Source organism: Sturnira hondurensis, unplaced genomic scaffold (genome assembly GCF_014824575.4).
Source record: "Sturnira hondurensis isolate 20B ecotype Veracruz unplaced genomic scaffold, ASM1482457v3 Scaffold0006413, whole genome shotgun sequence".
Taxonomy (NCBI): domain Eukaryota; kingdom Metazoa; phylum Chordata; class Mammalia; order Chiroptera; family Phyllostomidae; genus Sturnira; species Sturnira hondurensis.
The window spans coordinates 45,690,773-45,717,401 of record NW_028079044.1 but is presented as its reverse complement, the minus strand read 5'-3'; the positions used below and the strand labels follow the sequence as shown (position 1 = coordinate 45,717,401).

General features: G+C 53.0%; 1 long non-coding RNA gene across 3 annotated transcripts in view; it reads right to left on the bottom strand.

Moving 5' to 3' along the window:
- LOC118988678 (uncharacterized) overlaps positions 1–26,629 on the bottom strand; it is a 151,282-nt gene that overhangs the window by 86,411 nt on the left and 38,242 nt on the right. For 2 of the 3 annotated variants that reach the window (XR_005066833.1, XR_005066834.1), the window contains exon 2: positions 1,836–2,197. This is a non-coding gene — a long non-coding RNA (uncharacterized LOC118988678). Of the gene's footprint in view, positions 1–1,835; positions 2,198–10,629; positions 10,655–26,629 lie in introns of those variants that run through there. The other variant, XR_005066835.1, reaches the window with a different exon arrangement.

The window sequence follows — 26,629 nt, the reverse complement described above, 5'->3', positions numbered from 1 at the left end:
AGGCCCAGCATGGTGCCTGCCCCCATCGCCCAGTGGGGGACTGAAGTCTTGTGAAAAGTCTGTCTCTCCAGAACAACAAAGAGGGCACCCAGTTCTAAGGATCCCAAGAGCATCTCACAGCTGGCAGTACTCAGTACACACTCACACATACAAACACACACCCTTTCTTGGCTTCCTGCTCTGCCTTTTCTTGCATGAATAACCTTGGGAAAGTTACATGGCCTCCCGAAGCCTCAAAGTTCTCAACTGTAAAATGGGTACACCGTCACCCACCAAGTGGGACCCTCGGGCCGGTTTTATAGACGCTCCAAAGGAAAGCGTTTCCCTTTTGTCTGTCCTTTCCAGGGAAGCCACTGAAAGGAAACCACAAAGAGTGGTTAACTGTGATGCAATACATAAGAAGCCTACTATGCATTTAGCCTGTGAGCAAGATAAACATGTCTCCTGACCTCAGAGAAATGACTTTCGAGTGTAGGGGAAAGACAAGAGATCAGCCACCTTGCATCAGTGAGTGTACTCTGACAGCTCACCCAGGAGCTGAGTTGAACACAGTGGAATAACCAGAGGGCTGTCATTTCCATTAGGAGGTCAGGGAAAGGCCTTCTGAGAGGTGCCACCAGCATGAGGGGACCTGGGGATCCAATCGAAGTTGAACTCCAGGCCTCACCCTGAGTATAGTCTTGGCAGCCCCAGTGCCAGGTGGCCCCAGATGACCTGAGAGCCCTTGGATACTGGTTGTTTGAACTGCCACTCTCCTGTGGATAGACTAACACCAAGGCAACACCCCTGGGAACCACCAACCTCACAGCTGCCAAGCCAGGACACAGTGGGGGCCAGTCCTCCTGCTTGTCAACAGCAGAACCACACTGCAAGCCTTTGTTGCCAAGTTTAAGTCCAGCTGTTCCCTCCCTCACCTGCTACTGAACTGCCACTCAGCCTTCCCACAGGCTCCAAGGTCTGTGGCCTTTGAGCAACTGTCCATGCCAACTGACAGTGCCCAGTTCAGAGTCCAGCACGGCCCCCCTGGCTCTGCTCAGAGAGGATCTAAAGGCCCAAGCAACACGGACTCTCCCAGGAAGCTTTCCTCCCAAGCAGCAGTGAGTCCCCCCACCCACGTGCCCAGTGCCTGCTGAGTGCCAGACCGGATGCGGGCTGTTAGCACGGTGTACCCAGTGCTGTGACCCTCGACACCAGGCCTGGGAAGTATGATATTACTTCACTCTCAGGGAATAGGCAAGGGCGAGGAGTCCAGCAGCCATGTCACATGGGAGGTACAGGTGAGGGACCGAAATCCAGGTCCTTGGGCTCCAGAGCCAACCTGCTGACATCTGTTTCTAACTCTAAGCACGGAGCCAAGGAATTACCCCCTAATGCTACCTTCCCTATTTACTCTCTGGTGTCTTGCTTCACTAGCAATCCTGTCTCAATTCACCCTTTCTGCAGCAGCAGACGCTGTATGCACCAGGCACTGGACTCTGTCTCAGAGACACAGAGCCATACAGAACAGGCCTTGGCCTTCAAGGCACTTACAGTCTGAGAGGTGGAGGCAGACACAAAAACCAGGAAAAGCAATGAAGCTGATGAATACGATGACACACGTCAGCAAAGGAAACAGCAGTGACTCCCAGGACGCACCCTTCTTTTCCCATCTGTCTCCCACGAGGGCTAGCACCAAGCCAGACACACAGGGTGAGCTCATTAAATGCCAGCTCCTTTTGAGGGCCGGCCACATCAAGTAACCTACCCCAGCCAGGCCAGAGTCACCTATAGAGCCTAAGCAAGTGCTTGGCAGGCTGCATGAGATGCGTGCCCCTGAGACCCGAGGCAGGACTTACGTTTCCTAGGGAGCCCCCACGGGGTCTGGGAAGACCCAGCCAAACATTCCTGTCCGAGGTAAGAACTCAGCCTGCGCAGGAAGCTGTGGTCCTCCCTCCCCGTCGAGCATCCGGGCTGCAGGAATCCACGAGGCACTCAGCCGGGGCCTTCCTTATCACCACCTTTAGCATCCAGAAATGCACCAGGTGCATGTAATTCCAAGGAAGGTTACTCCACCTGCATTATTCCCCAGGCAGCTGAATATCATTGTAAATCCACGTGGCTCAAAAAACCCTTGAATGGAGCTCCATGCAGTGGACAGGTACGGCCATCAATCAGGAAGGTTGTCCTTTTTAATTCCTTTCTGGTCCAAAGATCAGACCTGGGCACAAGAAAAAAAAAATTGTTATAATCATGAACCCAGAGCAGTGGTCGGTTATTCTCCTTTCTTTATATTTGTCCCGAATACACCTAGAGGGAAACTTTCTAAAAATTACACCCTACAGCTCCGATGCCCAAATGGAGGTAAGGCGGCAGACCAAGGACCTCCAGGGCAGTGTCACCTCCCACGGGCACCAGACTTCTCAGAAGGGGACCCTTCTACTGCACAGGGCTCCTCAGAACTGCCCTGGCAGGACAGAGGGGGCTGAGGTATGTCCATTATAACATTGAGGAGAGAGTTCCAGAAAGCTCAGATGACTGGCTTAGGGACTTAATGGCTCAGCCAGACCTGCCACACAGCTCTGCAGGGCGGAGAGGTCCAGACAGTGAGCGGAGGGGGTTCTGGGTCAGCTGGTAGGAAGTCATTCTTTGTTTTGTTTCTTTTAAAAGACTGCCGCAAAGTGCTGGCCCTGGCGCAGCTCCAAGCCTCGTCCTGTGCTGAGAGGTTTCTCAGGGCGGGCCTGGGACCCGTTCACTTTTTTATTCATTCATTCAGCAATGACTGAGGGCCTACTAGGTACTGTTCATCTTCGTGGGGATACTTTTGTTCCCCAACCCAGTGCACTAAAATTATTACAGTGATAACTGGAAAGCAAATGGATCCACCAGGCACTGGCTGGAGGCCTACCAGTCATCACCAGCCACCTGCTGATAACAATAGCTGCCCCTCTTGGAGTGCCTGTAACTCATCTGCTAAAAGCTCTGACCACCATCGGACACAAACTCAGAGCCACACTGGAACTCCTGCCTATTTTCCAGATGAAGGAATGGGGCACAGACAGCTCACTTCCTTGCTCCAAACCTTAAGTGTATAGCTTGAATCTGAGGCGCCCCAAGTCTGCGCCCTGATCCGCCGCTCCCCCTCATTACCGGTGAGAGACTCCTGCTCCAACCTCGGANATAGCTGCCCCTCTTGGAGTGCCTGTAACTCATCTGCTAAAAGCTCTGACCACCATCGGACACAAACTCAGAGCCACACTGGAACTCCTGCCTATTTTCCAGATGAAGGAATGGGGCACAGACAGCTCACTTCCTTGCTCCAAACCTTAAGTGTATAGCTTGAATCTGAGGTGCCCCAAGTCTGCGCCCTGATCCGCCGTCCCCCTCATTACCGGTGAGAGACTCCTGCTCCAACCTCGGAACCTAACACTTACAACTGGGCATTTCACATGCACAGACTCTTCATTTAGCCCTCACAACACCCCTATGTATCAGACACTCTCCTTACCCCAATTTTAAAGAGGAGGAGCAGGAGACCCAGACAAGGTAAGCAAGTTGCCCGAGATCACACAGCTAGAAAGTCATAGAACAGAATTGAAATCGGGCAGTCGAACCCCACAGCCTATGAGCTCGACCATTACACCAACTGTCATCAATAGCAATTCGCTGCAATAACAAAGTTTCCAACACTCAGTGGGACGAAACAACATGAATGTACGACCCTACAGTCCTGGAGGTCAGGAAGCCGACAGTTCTTACGGAGCTAAAATCGAGGTGCCAGGGGGCCTGTTCCCTCTGGAGGCTCTAAGAGAAACTGTTCCCTTGCCTTTTCTCGCTTCCAGAGGCTGCTCTCAGATGCCTCAGCTTGGGCCCCCCTTCCTCCACCTTCAAAGACAGCAACACAGCATCTCTCTGACCCGCTTCCATCCTCAGTAACCTTCTCCTTCAGTAACCTTCGGCCTCCCTCTTCCACCTCTGAGAACCTCTGTGACCACCTTGGGCTCACCCAGACGACCCAAAACAACCTCGCTACCTCAGGGACACGAACCTGAATCACGTCTGCAAATTCCCTTTACACGCGTAAGATAAACTATTTGCAGGGTCTGGGGACTAGGACAGGGGCATCTTTGGGAGTCCATAGCTCACAGCAGCCATCCCAAAGGCCACCCATCCTCCATTCCAGTCATTCTTCAGCGACTAGGGGTCACAGGGTGGGCTCCCCTTATCCCAAGTAAACCCACCTGACATAGCTTTTAGGCCCAAGAAAAAATGAGTTCAAAAGGAAGCTAACATTAGCTCTAAGAGAAAGGTACAGTATGTGGGCTCAAACATTAACGTTGGAGGTCAAACTACCAGATCTACTAGCCAGGTTCCTCTGGGGAAATACGCTGAGCTTCCTCAACGGTAGAATGGGGGCAAATCCAATCTACTCCATGAAGCTGCTGTGAGGTTACGGAAACGAATCAACACAAAGCCCTGGGCATGTTGCCAGACACAGACTGGGAGCCCGAGTAGCCATCTGCAGCCGCAACAGCAAACGCCGGGAGCCACCAGGCCAGGACAGTCTCACTGCAGGAGGTCAGGCCTGGAGCCCAGTCAGCAGCCAGGGGCTGCCTGCAGCAGGCAGCAGGTAGGGGCTTATCACGCTGGCCCCAGCTCCTGGCAGCAGAGAGAATGGGGGACACAGTCTGTTAAATATTTCCCGAGGCTCCCAGGCAGGTCTGAATCCAAGTTTGTTTTGTCAGGGGTCGAGTCCACTACAGCTCTGTCACCTGGGGAAGAATCGGGACGTGCTCTGTTGAGTGTTAGTGGAGCAAAGCAGAGGTCCCCGACTGAGGCCAGGCAGCGAGCACTGAGGTTGGGGCCAGGAGGTGGTCCGCCCCGGGCTCCCCCTGCCAGGACGCAGCAGGCTGCACACGATGTCCACTATCACCAAAGGGAACCCTCGAGAAGCATGGGCTCGAGAAGCACTTTCCATTGCGGTGGGTGGTACGTGATTCCTTTCAGGTCATGTGCCCTTTCTTTAACGAACTGGCTGAAGCAAAAAAGACAGACAGTACCAAAACTGGTTTTGACGTGGACCTGGAATTTTCATCCACGCGGATGGACAGGCATTCTGAGGAAAGACAACCACTTTTAGAAAGTGTTCTGCACTGCCCACACGGGCACACCCCGTGACCGAGCAGGTCCGTGGCCGCGTATCTACTCACGGAAGTGTTCACCAGAAGACACGACCCAGCGGGTTCAGAGCAGCGCTCACTACTCGTGACAGCTGCACACTGGGAACTACGCGAACACTCATTAACAGCAGCACGGATTTTAAAAACACGCACCCCATGGAACACCACGAGCGAGAAGGATGACCAACCACGGCACACAACATACGAACACGTCTCGCAAACCGACGTTTGAGTGAGAGAAGACAGGCACAAGGGAGTGCGTGCAACGCTGTTTATAGGAAATTCATAGACGGGTCGAACTTATCTACGCTGTGAGACGTCAGGACGAGGTTTTGCTGAGTGAGCAGGAAGGGACAGGGGGTGACGAGGGGCAGGAGGGGGCTCCTGAAACGCCGCTAATGTTCTATTTATCCAGGCGGCAACTATGCACGGATGTGCAGTATGCGATACATGGGCTCTTTTTATGCATGTCCCCTCAATAACATGTTGGTTAATATTTTTTTGGTCTGATTTCTCCAGTGAGCATATGTTGCAGGAATATCATGGCCTTTGCAGCAAACATCCCTCAGGGCTGGGGAATCGGCACCTTCCAGGTTTCCCTGATCCTCAGTATCTTGCCCCTGTGCCCACCAAGTGCCAAGGGGGTTACTTCGCCTGGTGGCATGGAATTTGACACAGAGTTGCCCCACAGGAAAATACAGCTGTCCCCCCCTTCTCTCAGCTGAGCCTCTCACCCCTCTGCTTCTCGGGCAGGACCGAACATGTCATTCCCTTGACCCTGCCTATGCGGTATTTCAGAAAAGCAAGGTGCCTCTCTCTCCTACCCAACTCCAGGAGAGCATCTTTGTACACCAACATCTCCTAAGTAGGGCATGCATAGCGGGGGCTCTGGCAACCGGAAGACTTGAGGTGTCCTGGGTAGGCAGAGCCCGGTGCGTAGGGCACCAGGCAGTGACACAGAAGCCAGGTCTGGAAGGCTCCAGCACAGCTTGTTGTGGGGGCCACAGAGCACGTCCCCAAGCGCAGCGCATGTTGTCCCCTCTTTGTGCCGCTCGGTCTCCTGGCCTCTGTGTGTGTGTTCTCTTTCTTTCCATCTCTTGCAGCAGCACCAGTCATGTTGTTAGTGTCAGCACGGCTGGAGTGAGCAGGTTGCTATCACACCTCTGAGAGTGGGCTGGCCGCGGGAAGCCGCTGGCTGTGGGGATGGTGAAGCGCTTCTCCGAGGCAAGAGTCAGGTCGGTAACCTGGCCCCCACCTCGGCGGGCCTCACTTTCTCTTCTCCTCGGGCTTTTGCAACACCGACGCCACAAAAGAGGTGTTGACTTCGTCTTTTTCTGACGGGGGAGGGTTCCTCTCACTGTGCATTCACTTGACTTCCCGGCGTCGCCCCACGGTCTGGGGTCTGCCTGGCCCGGGAAGATAAATCAAGATTGATGCCCCGAGAAAGTGGCCACCGTCCCCCTGCTGACAGACTCTATTTTGGCTTTAGTTGAGTTTCTACCCAGTGGGTGCTGGGACGGCATGGCTCTGCTGATTTGGAATCGCTGAGCACATGCTCCCCTCATGCTCGCCTACTGACTCCTCATTCAGGAGATGCGGGGACGGGGTTGAGTTTGGATTCTGAACTAACTAGATGTGAATCCCGGCGCTGTAGTCAGTTGCTGAGTTTTAGGGTCTTTGGAAGTGTTTCCTCATCTGTTTAACAAAAACCAGCCATTAAAATCCATGTCCTTTCAGGCTCATGGGCTTATCTATACAGATAAGAAACTGTAGAGAAACTGTCTGACCCACAGACCTGCCCACAGTGGGCTCATGACTCATGCAGAGCGTCAGCATCAGCCTCAGTAACAGCCCTGGCCAGCTACCATTGCAGTGATGCCTCCCAGTTAGGTTCGGCGGCGGGGGGTGCAAATTGAAGCCAGTCTGCTCACTAATGAGGGTCAAACTACCTTCTGCACTGTGGGCTTCACAGGACATAACAAGGGGGTCCCCATAGAATGAGCCCCCTGTGGCCAGGCACTTTCCCCTGCATGGTGTCACGGAGCCCTGCTTTATAGCTCTGTGAGGTACACTGACTGCAGCCTCTCTGAGGCCAGACTCCCGAAACCCTGCACGACACTTGAGAACTTAACAGACGCTGAGTAAAGGTAGGCTGGAATAGGGAGTGACTAACCACAGCTACATACTGAGCACTCACTTTGTCAGACATGGTGCAAGGAGCTTGAAATCACACCTATCCAGGAAGACAGGACCCCTGCCTACAGGGAGCTCTCGGGCTATACTAAGTACCAGAGAACCAAACATGCAGAAGATGCGTGTCCATCATCGGGTGCATTGGTAATGTTCAGGTTCCCACGGCGGGGTGGCGGGAGTGGACCAGAAGAGAGGATGGACCACACTGTGAGAGGCCCCAGCCCAACAGAGCATGAGAAACCTCAGAAACAAAAAGGCTGGTTCCATTTCACTGCCAGAAACCTGAGAAAGGAAGCTCAGAGAGGTGAAGTGACTTGCCCAAGGTGGCCCAGCTAAGACCTACAGGATGCGGAATGAGAAGCAAATCTCCAGTGAGAGTGGATAGGGGACTCAATGCCTGAGAGAGGAACTGGTCCTTAATTTGGCAGGTGGGGGGGCACTGTCAGCAGAAGGCTACATGAACAAAGGTCCAGCCCCTCTGAGCTTGCTCCAAGAGCGTTGGTTGTCCTAAGTCCTGTAACCTCAATGGGTGTGAGGTCTGAATGCATTTTCAAATGAGAACGCTGGAGCACAGCAAGCTGTATGCTCACAGCCACGTGGGGCAGCCAGAGACAGAGCTGAGGTATGAGCCCAGGCCCTCAGCTTCTGAGCCTGTTAGCTTGACCACCAGGCTATCTTGCCTTAGAAGGACAGTGCAGTGAGAAAGGCTAGGGGTCAAAGTGATAGGATCAGAAGGTTCTGGAAGGCAGAGATGGGGACAGTAGTAGCTTGGTCGCTGGAAAAGGTAATGAACAGAGACCCTCAACACCATCCTCTGCCACAGTGACCAAAATGGCCCCATCCCAAGGACCTGTCTGTGGCCGTAGGTCCCGCTCTCTTTCCTGCATTACACCCTCTGTGCCGCCCACGACACACTTCTTCCAAAGGCTTCGGTCACAGTAGGAAGGATGTCCGGCTGCAGCCTGGAGCCATGACATCATGTCCACCAGGCCCAGGACTGATGTGGTGGGAGAGGGAAGGTACCTCTCCCCAAAGAGCTGACCCAGCTGCTCCTCCTCCCCTGCAGGCTGTTCGGCAAATGCTCCGGGAGAAACGGCGCAGCGTCCAGGCAGAATGCGGGCCCTTCTCACAACCTGTCCCACAGTCTCCCCAGGACTGGGGCCCCAACAGTTACAGGAACACGGTTGTCTTCAGAGCAGGTCCCTGGGGTGACCTCACTAGGCGGACCTCAGAAGAACAGCAGTAGTACGTTTAAGAGAGAGAAAAGCTGGCAGACAGGATGGACAGGACCCGGGAGGGAGGGGCCAACTGCACCAAGAAACACACCAACCGAGGGAAGAACGCCCCTGAACAGCGGTGAAATCGTGAGCATCGGTCCTCTGCATCAACACCCATTCTGCCAAGCGGGTCCTGCCTTGCAGGGTTCGGAGGAAGCTTCAGGGTAACCTGCACATGCCCTTTCACCTAGTGGGCCCTCCATGACAGAAGCCCTTCCATTTGGTCAACACATGGTCATTCTCCTTTACAGCCTAAAGGACTAAGATACTGAAATGAGCTCCGAAAAGTCATGAACAAGGTCCTTTTACGGAAGACAAACCTTAAAAGTTTTTTTAAAAATTCCTTTTGTTTACGTTGGCCCACAAAATCCTGGAGGGAAAGGTCAGCAAAGATCCAAATGTCAATCAAATCCCCATGACGAAAGGGACAAGTGGCCTGGAACTGAGCCACCAAACAATGACTCAAGGAGGCAGTTCTCTACAGAGCAGAAGGACCTACCCTTGAAGACTCGGGGACGTTCTAGGGCACGCCTATTCTCCAGGAATGCAACTCTGAAGGAGACACAACTCGCACCAGGCCCTGCCTGCAGAGAGCTTCAAACCTCGTGAGAGAAAGGGGTCTGTGAGAAGGTCCATGTCAGACTCAAGCCAACAAGCTGTAGGGGGCGCACTCCAGGACTCGGGAAGCTCCACATGACTTAGGGCAGGTTTTGTGGACAGATCATGGGGCCCCTGAGGGGTATGTAAGTTGGTAAGAAGGAAAAAGATGCTCAGAGTAGGAAGGGGTGATGTTCAAAATAAGAAGGAAGATGAGATACAGCATTTATTAATCACCTATCACAGAAGAGGCCCCGTCGAAATCCCCCCACTTAATCCCCATTAATGCTCACACCCCAGAGCATTAGGTCTCTTTCCCCCAAATGACAGAAACCGTAGAGAAAAGGTCACCTTGCCCGAGGTTATAAAGGTAGCAAGGGGCAGACATGAACCCAGGCCCATCAGATTGCAAGTCTCCTCCAGGTCCTGCGTCGCACCAAACCTCTGCGCCACCTGGGGATCTGGGCCATGTTCTGAGCACACTGAGTTCCCACTCTTGGGGGGTGAGGGGGTGGCGGTGGCTGCAGAGTTGGCTCCACCGAGCAGCCCTGCCACAGCTGCCCTTCCCCACATCCCGCAGCTCCACGCGTCCCATAATCAGCACCTTTGTTCCAACTCCTCTTTAAAGCTGCATTAGCTGGGCTTCCGGGAGGTCACGCTCCTGACTTCAGAATGCGCTTCTGACTTTCATGGAAACAGGTCTTTGCTTCAAGTCACACAGGCACCTTTCACTAAGTAAACGAAACGCTGGCAGCAATCTACCTTGCCCACGGGACCCTGAGTAAATCCAAGGTGGGGGGGGGGCAGGAGGAAGGGATGAGGGAGAGAAAAAATCCAACCGACGACGGGGAGCAGAGTGGAGAGAGTTGCCACCACTGCGCTCTTCCCTACAAGTGCCCACAGAAGGAAAGGAGTTACTTTGAACTCCCAGCCAGGGATCCAGAGACGCCTGGAGGCTCACCCTCTCCTCCACCCTCCTCTCCTCCTTCCCCTGTGTGCAGAAGGCAGCTCCACTCTGTCCCGTCCAGAAGTATATGAGGGGTCAGGAGAGGGAAAGAGTGCATGGGCAGTACACGTATCATCCGGGGAAAGAAAGAAGAAAGGAGAAGAATGGGGAGAAATTTTTTTTTAAAAATTAAAGCAGCAGGAATCTTCCTTAATTAAAAACATGTCAGAACAGCAGTTGAGAAAGGAACCCTGAGTTGGGGAACTTGAGTCTCCAGAGCTCCGTGGGAATGCGGTGACCTGTGTGTGTCTCAGACACACACATATAGCCATTCTGGGCATGTGTATGTGAATCGCTCTGTAGTTACCAAGAGCAGTGATGGTACAAGGTACAGCACTAGGCTTACAGAATGCTCCCCAGGCCAGTAAGCCTCACCCCTCAGTGTGCCAAAGACTCTCACCCAGAGTCTTGTTACAACCAAGATCCCTGAGGTCCACCCACTGCAATACAGGTCTGCAGGCCTGTGGCGGGGTCTACCCAACAGGCGGTGATGACGCAGGCATGCCCAGACTCGCTGGAGAAACCCTGCTCCTAGGGGCAGACTGCTTCCTTTTCAACTCTGAAATAAAGTGACCATGGGTAGGTGTTGCTGGGAGAAAGGTGAGAGGCCAACCACCCCCCCCCCTTGACTGAGCGCCGCCCACCTGTGCCAGCCCCATGCCAGGTTCTTGTGGAACAGAGTCTCGCTCAGTCCCCACCCACCCTCGAAAGCAGTCACTCGATGCGTTCAGGGAATGAACAGCTAAGGCTCCCCAGAGTGGCTTGTGCAAGGTCAACTAACCAGTAAGCAGCAGCCCTTGGAACTTTCCCAGGGCTCCAAAGGTAGGAAAAGAAGGAAAAGAAAGGAATGCACTCTAAATTCAATGTGGAGAGGTTCAGGGGGAGGAAGGAAATGAAACAGAACAAAAGAAAAGGAAAATAAATTACTGAGCACCTATTACCTGCCACACTTTTATTCCTTCCGACAGGCTCCAGGCAACATGCAACCTCAGGGGACCCCCCACCCGAGTTCCCACAAATCATAACATTGGGAGGAGACACGAATCTCAGATGGGGAAAAGGAGGGTGTGCAGCTCTGGACACACACTGTCACTTCCTACTTTCCTCGAAACACACAGACACCCAAAGGGTCATGTCCAACGCAACATGCGTAGCTGGGAGCACAGAGCACCCCAGCAGAAACCAGGGGGAGGATGAAGACCTTCCCAAAGGAAGGTCTCAGGGTCACAGGACACAATAAATCACACGGCTTCCCTGTCTCAGACTGGCAGGACCCTATTCACCGCAAACTCACAGGGTGTCTGTCAGTCACGGTGCTCGGCCAGAAAGGGATCAGCATTGCCTAACATCCTGGTTCCTCTCGCTTTGGATATTAGTCCCCATCAACAAAAGAAACGTCCAAATCTGTAAGGATTTTGTACAAGTTTGAGCAAAACAGATGACAACTGCCAGGAAACAAAATCTCAATGGACTGAGAAAATGTTCTGGAAAAGGGCAGTTTTGCCACTTATTTTATGCATGGGAAAGGGCAAGACATAAGGGGTTTACTTGAAATCCACTGGTAACAGATCAGGGAGGCGGTGGAAAGCAAAACCAGAGAAATCTCTGGGACTGGATACAAAGTAAAGGCAACAGACAGGTACTTCTTTTACACAGGTGGGCATGAGAGACTCAACAGTCAACAATTAACATACTAAGGGTAACAAGGAGGGGTTTGCGGCCTCTGCCCTGGCACTGTGGTTGTGATCTGAGGGGTGGCGGGGAAGGGGGGTAATCACTTTGATATTTCAAAGGTATATTATCAGGTATGTTATCGTGGCCAAAAAAGACAATAGACAAGCTCAGTTAAGGTCAAGATTGACCTTTGTCAAGGAAGATACTGCCCTAGCACATGACTGCCTGCCATGACCCACTTTTAGTTAGAAAGTTTTCATTTTGGACCATCCTATGGGGTTATTTTTGGTGTCTGAGTTTGTACGGCCACCATGCAGGCCTCCCCTGAGCTGGTCAGGTTTAGTATAGGGTCCCTTTTTATCCACATCCCACACCACAGAGCTTACTATTAAATAAAAAGACTTAAATTATTAATACTTCACAGCATTGACATCATTCTGTTATGTAACAAGGAAGAAGAATGCCAGCCCGTGACTTACTAATGACTGCCCAAATAATTCACTGTAATGTGTAACAGACCACTTGCAAACTCGTTGAGTCACTCACTGGCCTCCGCCCCAAGCCTGCCTCCCAGGCTCTGGTCACTGTCGTCTCTGTCATCCGCCCTAAGCAGCTCCCCATGGACCTAAGTCCACCAGAGGCAACCCTCTCATTCAAAGTATGCACTGAGCTCACAGCAGAGCCGATGGGCGTGTTTGGGGGGATTTTAACTCCTTCTTACAGTTTAGTACACTCTTCAAAAGTGAAGAGGTGGCACCCTAAAAAGTATATGGATGAAAAGGAAGGAGAGTCAAGATAGAAAAGTATATATTCAGGATCACTCAAAACAATGTTATTGACCCAAATGATGGGAAACAGGCTGAATAAACTACGATACATCTAAACAATGAAATGCTCTCTACCTGGTCAGTCCTGGGCAGTGGAAATGACGTTCTTAATTTTCTCTTTTAGAGTGTACAGGCCACAGACCCTGGGGACGTACTGCCTGCTCTTCACGAAGGGGCCGTGTGACCCCCCTCCCACCACCTAACGCCTGTGTCCCATCAGCACAGCCTCACAGGACTGCTGTGCGATCTCATGAAACGAGTTAACACTCGCAAAGGCCTTGGGACGGGTACCTAGTTCATGACAATTAGGCTATGTAATTCTTCATCATACAAAATAAGTATTTATTTTATGATAAGAAAAATACAAATTACTTAAAAAGTCAAGGTAAAAAACTCATGGTGGACAAGGACAGAAAGAATCACAAAAACCCCAAATAATGATACCAGGACTATGTTGTTGCCTTTTCTTATATTTTCCTTTTACAATGGCTCCTGGTGCACTTTCTACCCTCAGTAAAGGCACAGTTTAGATTCACCGGAAATCAGCACACAGCAATTTATTGAGGGGAGGGGGAAGCATGGGTGATCTAGGGCCTCTGACACATCAACATCGAAAGAGATGCCCCACAAGCGGTGACAATTCTGAAGATCTCGTTTCAGGTTTTAGGACTGCCTAGTCCCCTTCTCTAGATACACCCCCACTCACACATGCCCAGGCACCTACCTGACACTGCCCCCACCCCCAGCACACCTGTTTGAAAAACAGCCTCACGGACTAGCCTCAAAGATCACTTCTTGCCAGGAGTTCAGGCCAGCCCAGGGGCCACTGCCCCTCCCAGTGTCCTGGCCATTGTCAGAAAGGATGGAAATGCAGGGACCTGAGTGCTGGTTCAGCAGCGCCCGCCCCTCAAGGGGCATCCTCTGGGCCATTTGAAGGAGGCAGGCCCGGGAAGCAACCACTTATTTTTATTCTCGCCAGGTGTCTGCATGGTGGCCAAACCCAGGGTATGGCAGGGAAATGGGCACAGCAAGGTCAGAGAAAATGCCCCCCGTGGAATTCCTTACCTCCTGCCCCGCTACCTGATGAGAGCGAGTGGGGGTGTTCCTGGTGGCACAGGAACAGATGGGTTGGGGATGCACAGAAAAGGGCTGCCAGGTTGCGGTCTGGGTCCCCCTCCCCCTCCAACCTCCCTGGCAAGTGAGCCCTCCCCAGCAAGGTCCCTGACAACTTGACCTTGGCTACAGCCAGCCAAACACAACCCTGGGCCGCGCCCCCTGCTGTTCCTAGCATGATGGGTGGCTGAGCCCACAAAGGCCACTGGCAGTGATGAGGACAACGATGGAAGGCAGCAGAACCGGGAAGGGATGAAATCCATTGGGTGGGGCTTCACCCCGCAGGTGAGCAGCCTGTACTTGGCCCAGGTACCTGTTGGGCCCACCTGATCACCACAGGGAAGCTGTCCTGGCTGGAGTTTATGAGGCTTTTTTTTAGGTGATTGTTAGGGGTGGATTTGTTTCTGTTTAACAGCATGGGGAGACACAGACAGGAATGGAGAATCTCGGGGCAGTGTTTGTACCACCAGAGATGAGCATATTGGGTGAGGCTGAATAAGTATATTTTGAATTCTTAAATGAAATAAAATACTTATAACTGAGCCACACACAAAGTTCAAGATCAAACACACACACACAAAACCAGGAAAGGAACAGTGGCAGGTATCGGGGTCCCAGACATGAAGGGTGGAGGAGATGGAAATCTCCCTGATGGTACTAGACTCAGGCTAGGCAGAAGGAACATGCAAGAAACACTTAAGAACAGGACATCAGTTGTACAGCTCTCCCTGGACTGACCCACGACTCAGACACAAGGAGGGGGGCCCCTCTTGCAGGATGGAGTTTCAGTTACCCACTCCAACATTGAAGGTCCCCACCGTCCGGCCCAGGCCTCATCTCCCCAGCCTGGCCCTCAGCTCTCTCTTACTCGCGGAGGGGTGGGGCCAACCAGGAGGTCACGGGGCACAGAAGCTGTGCTTTTGCGGCTGCCTCTTCTCTTACCCCTGCTCATCTACTGTATGCCCAGCCCAGACCAGGCAGCCTGGCCTCCATGCACTCCGAGACCACTCCCGGGGCCTTCCTCCCATGCCGCACATTGCAAAGCCTTCTCCTCCCTCACCCCGCCCCATCTTGCCTGTCCTGTCCGAGTCTCTACTCTTGTTAGCTGAGTCTAGCAGGGGAGTGAGTATGCAAGGGCCTTCCCCACTGGGCTGCAAACACCTAAGGGCAGGACCTGCCTCTTACCTGCTTTTCTACCTCCATTGCCTGGATTAGTATAGAAGCTGGGACAGAGTCCATCCTTAGTAAATGCTTGTTGTTGAACTAGGGAGGTGGATGGAGAAAGGGAAGGGTGGATGAATGAATGGGTTTAATGAGACTTTCATGTCATCCTGTACAGTGAATCCAAACCTTACACACACAGGCAGACCTGTACAGTATTAGTACAATACACCCCCCCATCCCAGACACAATGCGTCTTCTCCCAAAACAGCCCCAGGCCCCAGGAAGATGAACCTCAAGGCTCCATGGTGACATATGTCCCTAGTGAAGTGTGCAGCTCCTACAGAGATCTAGAGAATGGGAGGTAAGGTGCTTTTTTTACCTGTTTGGACCTAAGTTTTCTTCACCTGTCATACACAGGTGTCTGTCTATACAGAATAGAACAGTACCAGTCTCCCCCAGGGTGCCTGTGTTCACCAGCAATTCACTGAGCCTCCAACATGAGCTGAGCTCTCAGCAGCAGCTTCGGACCCTACTGTACGTCCCCCACCCACCCTGACCTCAGGGAATGGCAGGCTTCTCTCTCCCCGTTCCCACCGCCCCATGCTCGCCCAGCTTTCCAGGGGTCCTCCTCTGGGCAGGACCCTCCTTTATTCTTCTGCCTATCTCTAGGCTCCCAGGAGCCTCCACCAGGTGCCATATGAGGCGGGGTGGGAGCAGACCCAGTGGGAAGGCCGGGAAGGCCCACTGCCTGCACTCCAAGAGCGGAGCAGACGGGCCAGCATGACCCCTCTCCAGCCCCACTGCTGCCTGATATCCCATTCCTGTGGGGCAGGGCCACAGGCCCTGCACAGGCAGTGCATGAGGCCCCTGTCAGCAAAAGCTGGGACATGTGTCTGGGGAAGATCGAGAAGGTGCTGGGCTGGGAGCTGGGGCAAAGCCAGCATGCCAGACGAGCTCATCACCGAAGGCTAATGTGTACTTTTGAAGTGCTCCCAAGATGCTTGAGGAAATACCGAACACCAACAGACCAGCAATTAAAACTTAAAACAGCAGGGAGGGATGGGGAGGAGTCCCAACCTCTAATGCACACCCTTGCACCATCCTTTCCAGGCCGCCTCAGCCCAAAGCTGGGCTGTCAGAGGGACAGGTGACGGGCACTTGGCATGTACCCAGGACCTTCTATCACAGGGTCTCATACCACCTGGTTTCTAAAGCCATCCCTGACAAGTCGCCAGGCAGACCTTGGTGGCCCCAGTCACCAGGATCGCATCCAAATAAGAGGTCGCCTGCCAGTACCACACCCAAGAGAACACCTCTTCCGCTTCCACTCCCCGTGGTACATGACACAAAGCGTGGCCACCAAGCGCTTAGCCCACTGCATTCCTAGAGCGGCAGGAACAAATGACCACAAGCTCAGCACCTTCGAGGCGGGCACAGGTCTGCCCTCTTACAGTCCTGGAGGGAACAAACTAACAGGCTCTCGCGGAGGGTCCGCAGGGCCCCACTCCTTCTAGATGCTCTGAAGGACCCCTGATTCCTTTCCTTTCCACCTTCTGGAGGCCACTCACAGTCCTTGGTTCATGGTCCTTTCCTCCGTCTTCAAAGCCAGCAATGTCACGCCTCACAGCGCATTGCTCTCACCTCCTCTTTTGCCTCCATCTTCCACTTTTAAAGACCCTGTGACAACAGGGAGACACATCAGAAAATCCAGGGTAATCTCCCCATTCTAAGGTCAACCTTCAATCCACTACACACTTAATGCCTCTTGGCCACAGAATGGTAACACTCACAAGGTCCAGGGATTTAGGATGTGAATGTCTTTCAGGGGGCCATTATCCTGCCAACCACATCGATATTTACACCAGGCCCAGGCTGTGGCTCAAGACCAATAAAGTCCCCAGAAAAGCAGCCCCCCAGATTGGTACCTACCACTACCCCTCCTGAGAAAGCCCTGCCAGCCCTTATTCATGTGGCTCCTGGACAGTGCTGACCCACCCCCCCACCCCCCGCCATACCCTGGGGATCTTCCCTCAGCTTTAGGTTCAGCAACCCTCCTTCAATGCCCACCTCACAGATGAGGAGATGGGGGCAAGAGGTTCACTCAGATGCCACCGTCCTAGGCCGTGGGTCCTCACACCCACATGCTCCCCACCACCACACAGGGACCCTAAGAACTCAGACTGGCTCTGAACATTCACATTTAGCCTTCTGGTTGGGCCCCTTCCAGCACAGGGTGGCCTCTGGTGGGCGGGAGGAACTCCACCTTGAGTTCTCACTGACTTCGCAGAGAATTTCCAGAATGTTAGAAATTTTCTGTCTAATTTGACCTATGTCAATTATGAAAACAGGGACTGGGACGAAGGCAAAGAAACCAGCATGCACTGGCATTTGCTGAGTGACGGGAACAGTCATCCGGACACTGAGTTCGCCCACAGACGCTGAGAGTAGGCCTAAGGACTCCGTTCTACCAACAGCAGGCTGGGCCTCTGAGAGATCAGTAGCATGCCCAAACACACACAGCAGGGGTTGCCAGCACCCTGTCAGAGCCGGCAGGCTTTCTCGCCTCCACCACGAGGCTTCCCCGTTCCTGTCCACCCAGGAACCAGCCAAGCTTTCCAATGTACAGGGAAGTTACCTGACCACAGTGTACACTTTCTCTGCCTCCCTACGGCCAGCTCAAACACACACCCCACCTGCGGCTTCTCCTGCCAGCAGGATGGGCCCTGGATAGAGGAACCAGAGTCCTCAGTGGGTTTCACACCTCAGCCCGTGATGAAGGAAGCTCCCTTCCCCTTACACGACACGCCCAGGAAAGCCAGGGAAGCCACACAAGGTGCAGGGTGTGGGTGCAGCCAAGCAGAGGGCGCAGCAGGCTGCGCTGGGCACTCACCTGGAAGCCAGTCCCAACCTTTCCCCTAGATCTCTCTCTGTCCTCACTGAGCCAAAATAACCCGGAAAGACGGAGGCCGGCAGGGCTCGGGCCCAAGTCCCTGCCACGCCAGCCAACGTAGCTCCACTCACTCAGGCACCGAAGCAAAGCCCTGACTATAGGTGCAAAGTGTCCTGGGAGATCCGGGGCAAAGGTAGGCACACACACCTGGGTCGAGTCCCCAACTGCCCATTTCCTAGCTGGGTGGCCTTAGGCAAGTCACTTCACCACCCTGGACATTCATTTCCAAGCCCAGCAATAAGGGTTAGGGTAACACATGCGGTCCTTGCCCTCAAGAAGGTTCGAGTCCATTGAGAAGCAGACAAATGTTCACAGGAACATCCACTAAATTAGAAACGGCAACTGATGCTGGGGGGAAAAGTCCATTTAACTCCTCTCCCCACTGCCTCTCCCAGCTGCCCCTGCCCACCGCTCTCCCCCCATCCCCCACAGCAGTCAATCTGTCCGTTCCAGGAGGAGGTCTCTGAAGAGCTGCCACTTACTCTGACACCTGAAAATGAGCAGAATTCTGTATTTGCTCCTGAAGGAAGAAAGGGAGGGGAAAAGACTTGCCTAGGCCAATACTACCAAGCAGGAGATATTTAAAATGGGCAGGTGTCACCCTGGCTGGTGTAGCTCAGTGGATTGAGCGTGGGCCTGCAAACCACACGATCGAGGTTCGATTCCCAGTCAGGGCACATGCCTGGGTTGCAGGCCAGTTCCCAGCAGGAGACTCACGAGAGGCAACCATACATTGATATTTCTTGTTCATTGATATTCCTCTCCTTCTCTCCTTCCCTTCCCCTCTAAGGATAAATAAATAAAATCTTTTTTTAAAAAAAGATAAAAAGTTAAAAAAATAAATAAAATGAAATAAAATGGGCAACTGTCCAGATCAATAAATCAGGTCCCACATTTACTTGCAAAGCAGGATTTCGCTGCCACAGTCAGATGCAGATTTGTGGAGCCAAGTCCCTCACAGAAATGGAGGTACCCCAGCCCGCAAGAGCAGGCCTCGCAGAGTCCCACGGGGCTCCCCATTCCCTCCCACCCGCAACATCCACAAGTTAATCAGGCCAGATCTTACGAATCGGTGAGCAAAAAACCTGTTAACACCCCGAAGGAAATGACCAAGCACAACACACAAACAGGCAGCACACGTGAACAGCTGGCCCATCACACCGGAAGTCAGGAAATAGCCATCAGAACCCAGTTTGGCCTTGGGGTGCTCCCCTGCCACAGAGCTCCACTCCCCCTGGGGGGCGGCGGCCATGAGCACGTTGACACGTTGGGAAGCCCACCAGCAGCCCCTCCCCATGCTCTCTGTGGAGTGGCCGTGGGGAGATAACCCTCCAAAGGAATCTGACGGAACGTCTCAAGGCTGTATAGGCTTCTCACATCTTTCTGGGGAGCTCTGCCAGGGAAACCACCAGAGCTGTGTGAAAGAGGGCTGTGTGTTACAACAGGCGAAGGCAGAAGGCACCGAGTGGCCCGTCGTGCCGACGTGGCTGGTGACAGCGAGGATGATCGTCCCGCAGCAGCCTGCATGCCCAGCGTGAGCTGTCCTGGGTGAGGCCCCCGCATAGGAGAAACTAGTTACAGGGTCCCTTTCTTGCACAGGTGCGTGACAACACCCGGGAGAGCTGCCCAAAACATGTTTCCCACACTTTGAATGACACCGGGAAAGGGTAATGATATCATGTTAAGTGAGCAAAGTCAAGACAGCAAACCATATGGAAACAGGAAGCAGAATGTTAAAACCAGCTGTATCTGAGGGTCAGAGTTAGAGGTGACAAGTGTTTTCCACTTTGTTTTGCTTTTATTTCTTCTGCTTTTATTTTACTTTCTGCCTGTCTTTTCCAACATTTCTACCAATAAGCATACTCGGGGCGGGGAGGAGAGAAAAATTTGGCTTGCCTATAAAGTTCCTCTGAATTCTGTGACTGGAGCCTGAGTGAGGCTGGACCTGAAAAGGGAGACTCAGAACCATTCCACCAAGTCACGACCCACTTCACACTCCGGGGCACGTGCTCCTCACAGCAGCTGCTTCCTAACTAGGCCCACGGCTAGATCTGTGGACAAAAGTACGATGCCGAACAAACTCGCCTCTGGAAAGGACAGCAAAGGAAGTAAACTAATACTTACTGGAGACATACCATGTGCTGAGCACTGAGATACAAGGCAATAAAGATTTAGTAAGTTTTCTGCATAGGGGCCTCTGGCCTCAGACCATCCATCCCTAATTCAAGTTCTTGGGATCTCCAGGCTCACCTCCACCTCCTCTCCCTGGTTGCCACTGGCCTCAAGATCCAATTGATCCTCCACAACTCAATTCAAGCAATCCTTCAGTGAAACGTTCCCTAGGGCACCCAAGATGAACCCTCAGCCCCCTCCATGCTCCAGGGTGCCCTGTTAATACTTCTGTCCTAGCACCTAGTAAACTGTGCTAACATGACTTAATTATATGCTTGGATTTGCAGCAGAAAATGAACTCCTTCAGAGTGGAGACCTTGCCGGCACTTAATCTATCTGCGCATCTCCACAGCCAGCACAGCGCCCAGGGCATCACAGGTAGGCAATGACGCTTAGACGACTGGATAGAATGATGGCCGGATAAAAGGGTGCTTAGATGGAAGAGTTACTGGGTGGGAGACTGGTTGGGTGAAATGCTGGCTGGGTGGAAGGCTGCTTGCGTGGGAGACAAGTTGGGAGGAAGGATGGATGAGTGCAGGGAAACACAGAAGGATGGTTGGGAGAAGGATGTATGGAAGTATGGAAGGAAGCATAGGAAAGAAGTAGAGACTGGGGGACAGATGGAGAGAAGCAAAGGAGAAAGGAAACAATGTGGTGAAGTCACGAGGAAGAGGAGAGGTAAAGAAGTCCCTAAGCAACACAACAGCAGCAGACAGAGGAGAAAGGAGGCTGTGTGACATGCCCACCGTGACACCCCAAAGTTCCCATCTTGACTGTGGGTCTTCAACAGCCATTGTGCACATGTTTCAATAGGAAGGGTCCTCTGCAAGGAGCTTCTGTGCCCTTGAAAAAAGCTACACGTAGGGAGGGAGAGGAACCACCACATGGCAACGTGATGAACAGGAGACTGAATCTCAGGAGCTAGCACATTATCATCAATTCCTCTTCCCTACAAAGACTACCTGTCAGCAGGCAACCCTCCTGGTCCTGCCCCAGCTCCTAAACTCCAGAACTCCTTTCCCTAAATGCTCCAATCCAGGTTTCCTGGCCCTCTGAAGGTGCCCTTGGGGAGCCCAGCCGTTCCCAGTCCCAACTGCACCCCAGAGCCCACACCCGGGAACCAATTCCACCAGGAGGAGCCCTGCTTCTGGCAGCACCAACACCTACCCCCAGAACCTGCTCCTCTTCTCCTCTCCTAGCAACCAGGTCCCTTCACAGGGCGGCCCGAAGATTCCAGTAAGTCGCCCTGCCCAGATCCGCACACACTGTTCCCTGCAGTCCCTCAGGCACCTCCAGTTCTCGTCAGTGCTGGCAGCAGCAAGCCGGGCACGGGGCCTCGCCTGAAAGGAAGAGTTTCACCAACCGGCTTGTATTGCAGCATTATTCCTGGGGCTCGACACACCCAGAAAACACAACCTTCAGGAGAGGGAAATGACACATTTAAGGGGGGAAGAGAAAGCCATGTCCCCTCAGGACCCATGACTCAGCGCCTCCCTGCTTGTAGGGACAAAGACAGAAGATGATTGCTGAAGGCCTTTCACTTACTAAGCCCTTCATACAGGAGAGTCTTCCTCAACGACCTTTGACCTAGACGGTACCACGTCCATTTTACAGATAAGAGAACTGAGGCTAGGGCAGGTGAAATCACTAGCAGACCCAAGGTCAACCCCAGCTCTGACCGTGCACTGACTCCTCCAAGTTCAGCACTGCCTCATGTCTGCTCAGCCCAGAGAGAAAGCACAAAGATGCTGAACAGGATCCAGCAAGAGTCAGACCCGTGTGAATGGCCCTGCAGGCCGGCAGAGGACATTTCCGTCCCAACCTCGCAGCGCCTTCTACACTAGGGCCTGCACTCCGTTGGCCACACAGGTATTTAGAAGTCAGCCCGAGGTGGTACGAAGAAAGCAGGTTCGAAAGACAGAGACCAGAGTCCAAATTCTGACTCTGCCACTGCGTGGCTAGGACCGAGCTGCTTAACCTACACTTTAGAGCACAGCCTGTGCCGTTACGCGTGGCAGGAGTTGGCCATCCAGTACACGCCGGTTCTAATTCTTTCCCCCACTTTGTAATAAGAAGCCACCCCGAACCACTCTGTGTGTTCTAAAGATGCAGTCAGGGAGCTGAACAGCCAAGCCGCCAACTGAAATGATCCAAAATGAGACAGCCCACTTACTAACATGGCATAATAATAACATTGGGAAGGGAAAAAATACTCTATTTTCCTCTCATTTAAAAATGCCATTACAAATGAATCTTCGGGTGTAGTGACTAGAGAAGAGGAGACAGGGCCTCCAGCTCACAGCACTCCTCGACAGGAGATTCCGCTCGAAACAATACTGGCCGCCTTCCCTGGCCCAGCCACAGTCCCAGAAACCGGGGTCTCACCACCTTCGCCTGACAGAAGGCTGCCCGGACGCTTTCTACCTCAACATCCCCGCTTTGCTGCTGATATTCAACACCCCTCCCTTCACTACTGTACCTGCTGCTGGAGGTGACCGCAGGCCACACAGAGACCTCACAGCCATCTCATTGGTGCACAGCTGGAGCCGTCTGGAGTTTTACACACTCAAGATAGTAACTGAATTCAGAACCATCAGACCTTTATATAGGCCGACAGCCCGCAGAAGACTCTGAACGTTAAACTCCGTTATCTTAGTTTCTTCCATCCAAACCCATGTTTCCTCTTTTCTCAACCTGGCGCTTAACTTCATCAGAGTCCACCACACAGTGCAATCCGTGGTGCATTTGCAAAGCACTGAAGTTTTCAATCACAGAAAACACAACGATTTCATATTCATTCATTGATTGATTCATTTGGTAAGCCTTTATGGAACACGTACTGTGTGCCCTGCAATACACAGGTGGGAGAGTAGGGAACACAATGAGACCAAAGCAACGAACTTCAAGTCCGAAAAAGTGGACCTCTACCCCTGTGTGTCTCCCACTCACTGAGAGTCCCTAGGGAAAATGACTACCTTCTCTTCTAGGCAATGTCACCAAGAGTCCACAACAGGTCGTTTGCATCTCAGCAGTCCAGTACCCAGTACAATATACACACAGGTGGGTGCCCTCTGATGCTATTAGGCTAAACCATACACAGCAACCTCAGTCAATGCATCTACCAAATGGGATTACACCAGGATGGGAGGTTTGAATGAAATTAAGTGTGGCAGTTCCAGCACGTCTCAGCAGGAGCCTGGGGGCTATTGGAGGGCTATGGAATTTTCCCCATGGGCAATTAGCAGCCCAAGTCCTGGGGCTCCAAACTCTAGGCCTAAATGCTGGCCTTGTCCCTTCCTAGCTGCACGACCTTGAACAAGTGACTGTGTGTCTCTAAGCCTTCATTTCTTACCCTGGCAAATGGCATAATGACAGTAAATTATCCATTAGGTTTTTGTTGAAGAGTCAATATGTTACTGTAAGAAAGCACTTTGAAAGTGCCTGTGTCTTCTACCGATACCCACCCCTGTTGCTGAGTCACCGGACACACCAGCTAAGCCTTGCACACTTTCTCCTTCACCCCCCTCTCCATTCCTTGCTCTACATCTAGAGTCAAGAACAGGTATTCGAAATTCTTTACTTCAAAGAAAAGAGGTGTATCCACTCCTATCTTCCTATCAACACACAGCCCTTGTTTCGACTTTCGATAGAAAGGTGATTGTAAAATATATTTCACATCTCCCTTTTCTAAAAGAAAAACAACAGGATAAGCAGGAATATAAAAGCCATCTGCCACATGGCCTCCTTGGGGAGCTCAGGGGAAGGCAGAACCCTGGGAAATGGAAGGAGACCATGCCAAGGGGTCAACTGCCCCATTTGCTCACACCAGGCCCCAACCCCCATGCGCCTCCCAGACACAAACCCGCAGGGGTCCTCACTGCCCAGGCCTCCAGCTGCTTTCTCTGTCCCTGAGGCTGAGGTCCGCCTTCAGAGTTGGCCCTTGGAGCTCAGCACGCTGGCTGGCTCAATCCACAGTCACAGCAGGACTCCTCTTAATAGTCTGTAGGGCCGACAGCTGCCTTCCCTAGGGAAGACTCCAGCAGCCAAGGGGCATAGGAGAGAAGAAACAAAGAAAAGGAAGAGAGAGCATGAAGAAACAAACAAACAAATCTGAATCTGAGAGTCTAATATAGTGACCTGAGGTCTGGGGTCAAATTCCAGATATGCCAGTTCCTGGCTCTGTGACTCCGAGCAAGTGTCTTCTCCGACTAAACCCTCCGTTTCTTCAACAGTGAAATGGGTACAAGGACAGCACTCCATGTGTTTGCACCGGCTCCCTCACAGTAACAGAGGTGGGTTTTCAAGGTCATTTCAAGACACTCACAAAATACGCCAGACATGGGAGGTTTGTAGGTTCCTCCGGTGGCCCTGGCCAGGCAGGAGACCCAACCCTGTTTCCCTGGGGCTGTGCCTGGTTGTTCCAGCCCCAGCTTGCTTAATCGGCCCACGCTTCTCTCCTCTAAGCCAGCTCCTGACTTGAGTTAAAAACTTGGATTCTGAGTTTCAAAGGGACACAGGGGTCCTACCAGGCCGAACTGACTGGAATGGGACTATACAATACTCAGGGTACAAGGGGTCTCAGGGCAGCCTGGCACAGAGGGTCAAATGACAACTCGGGCCCAGGAGCGTCCCACAAAGGACTCCCTGTTGAGGACAGGCTGCCCTGATGACTCAGAGGCAGGCGAGCACCCCAGAGCTGCCTCCAGAAACTGGGGTCCCGTGCCAAGCAGGCCTGGACAGAGTCAGCCGTTAGGAATGTCCCCCACCCACCCACCTGTGCCCACTGCGGGCAACTCACTCAGCTGGCATCCTGGCTGTGGCATGTGACGGATCTGTGACTGTGCCAGAGTAAACAGATAGGAGCAGGAGTCCTGCTTCCCAGCCTCGGGTGAGGTCAGGCCTCAGAGGGCAACTGGGATGAGAGGAGAGTGGGCAGCCCCCCCAACAGGAAATGGCCAGAATGCCAGCGCGGTGGGGGGGGGGGCGGTTCTGGGGAAGAGCAATGACAGAAAAGGGGCAGGGCAGCAGCTCACCCCAGGGGCTGGAGGAACCCAGGAGGTCAATTTCTCTATAGATATTCAGAGGCTTCGTTTGCATCTCACCTTGCCCCTCCCTCCCTGGATTCCTCTCCTCTGGTCCTTTCCCCCTGGGTTTCCTCTCTCTCTCCCCTCTGTCCAGCACCTCTCCTCGCCCTCTCTGTCTCTCTCATTCAGTTTCAGAGAGCTCAGTCGCAAGGGCCTCCCCAGCTCTCAGGGCTACCCCACGCCCCTGCAGAGCCCCCGGGATTCGCCTTGCCCCCTTGCATCCTCACAGCAGCCTTGCTGAGGGTCAGGCACTGCACTGGTCACTAACACATGAACGTGTCTAACACCCAACCCTTTCAGGCAGGCACTGTTGTGATTCCCTACTTCACAAACGAGAGCACCCAGGCTGGGGGAAGTTGCTATCATACTAAAGATCACACAGGGGGGGACTCAAAACCAGGCAGGCTAGCACCAGAGCCCACTCACTAACCACTAAGCATCACTGACTGTCTGTCCCAAACCTTCCAAGTAAGGGAATGATCAGCTGAGCAGAATTTAGATGACTTGTCCAAGGGCCCTGTGTTTACTCATCATGCCTGAGTGTCTCTCCCACGGGTCACTGGGCTCACGGCCCCTTGTGACACAATGCAGTCAATGCGCTGTGGTTCCGTGATGTCTCCCAGCTCTGCCAGAAGCTGCAGATCTGCTCTTTGCCAGCTGCAGTCACCGAGGTTTCAGCATGGGACAGCATGCACACAAAGTAAACACAACTCATCACAGCAATTACAGCCCTGATTCAGCCCCAAGAATTATAAAGCCAGAAATCTGGGCTGCTTCCCTGATACCTCGGAGCCTGGGTATGGGCCACCAAAATCCCAGATGGTCAGCCGACGGGAGCCCAGCTCCAGGTGGTCCTTGGAAAGCGCTGGCTGAGCTGCAATGAGAACACTTGGAGATTGAGATGAAGCCTGGCCCAGGAGACTTGGCAAACTTCCCATGCAGGAGGGCAGGAGGAGACCTCATCACAGCCCAGCGGATGCAGGCTGGAGGGACTGGATAGACTCCTCCGATTAGGCCAGTCCACAGAAGCACAGGGCACAGGACACAGTGAGCTCACAAAATCCCCCTGTTCCTGACCACACTGCTGCATGCAGAAACCATGGTCTAGAATCACCTGACTCGGGGCGAATGGAGTCTCGCTGCCTCCTGACCCTGGTCCAAAGTTGCCCTCCTACAAGACTGAGGAGAAACAACTCCTGACCTTCACTCCCAGGCCTGCATCCTTTCACGGAAGACGGGAAAGGTCAGCTCCAGAGAAGCGCTCTGCTCTGAATTTGACCACCAAGGACTGAATGCCTGTCACATGCCAGGTCCTGGGCCGGCATCTGTGTACAGTATCTCACCAGACTCTAACCAGAAGCCTGCAGGTGTGTATTATCTACCACCTCCGGTGAACAGATGAGGGCCACGATGGGG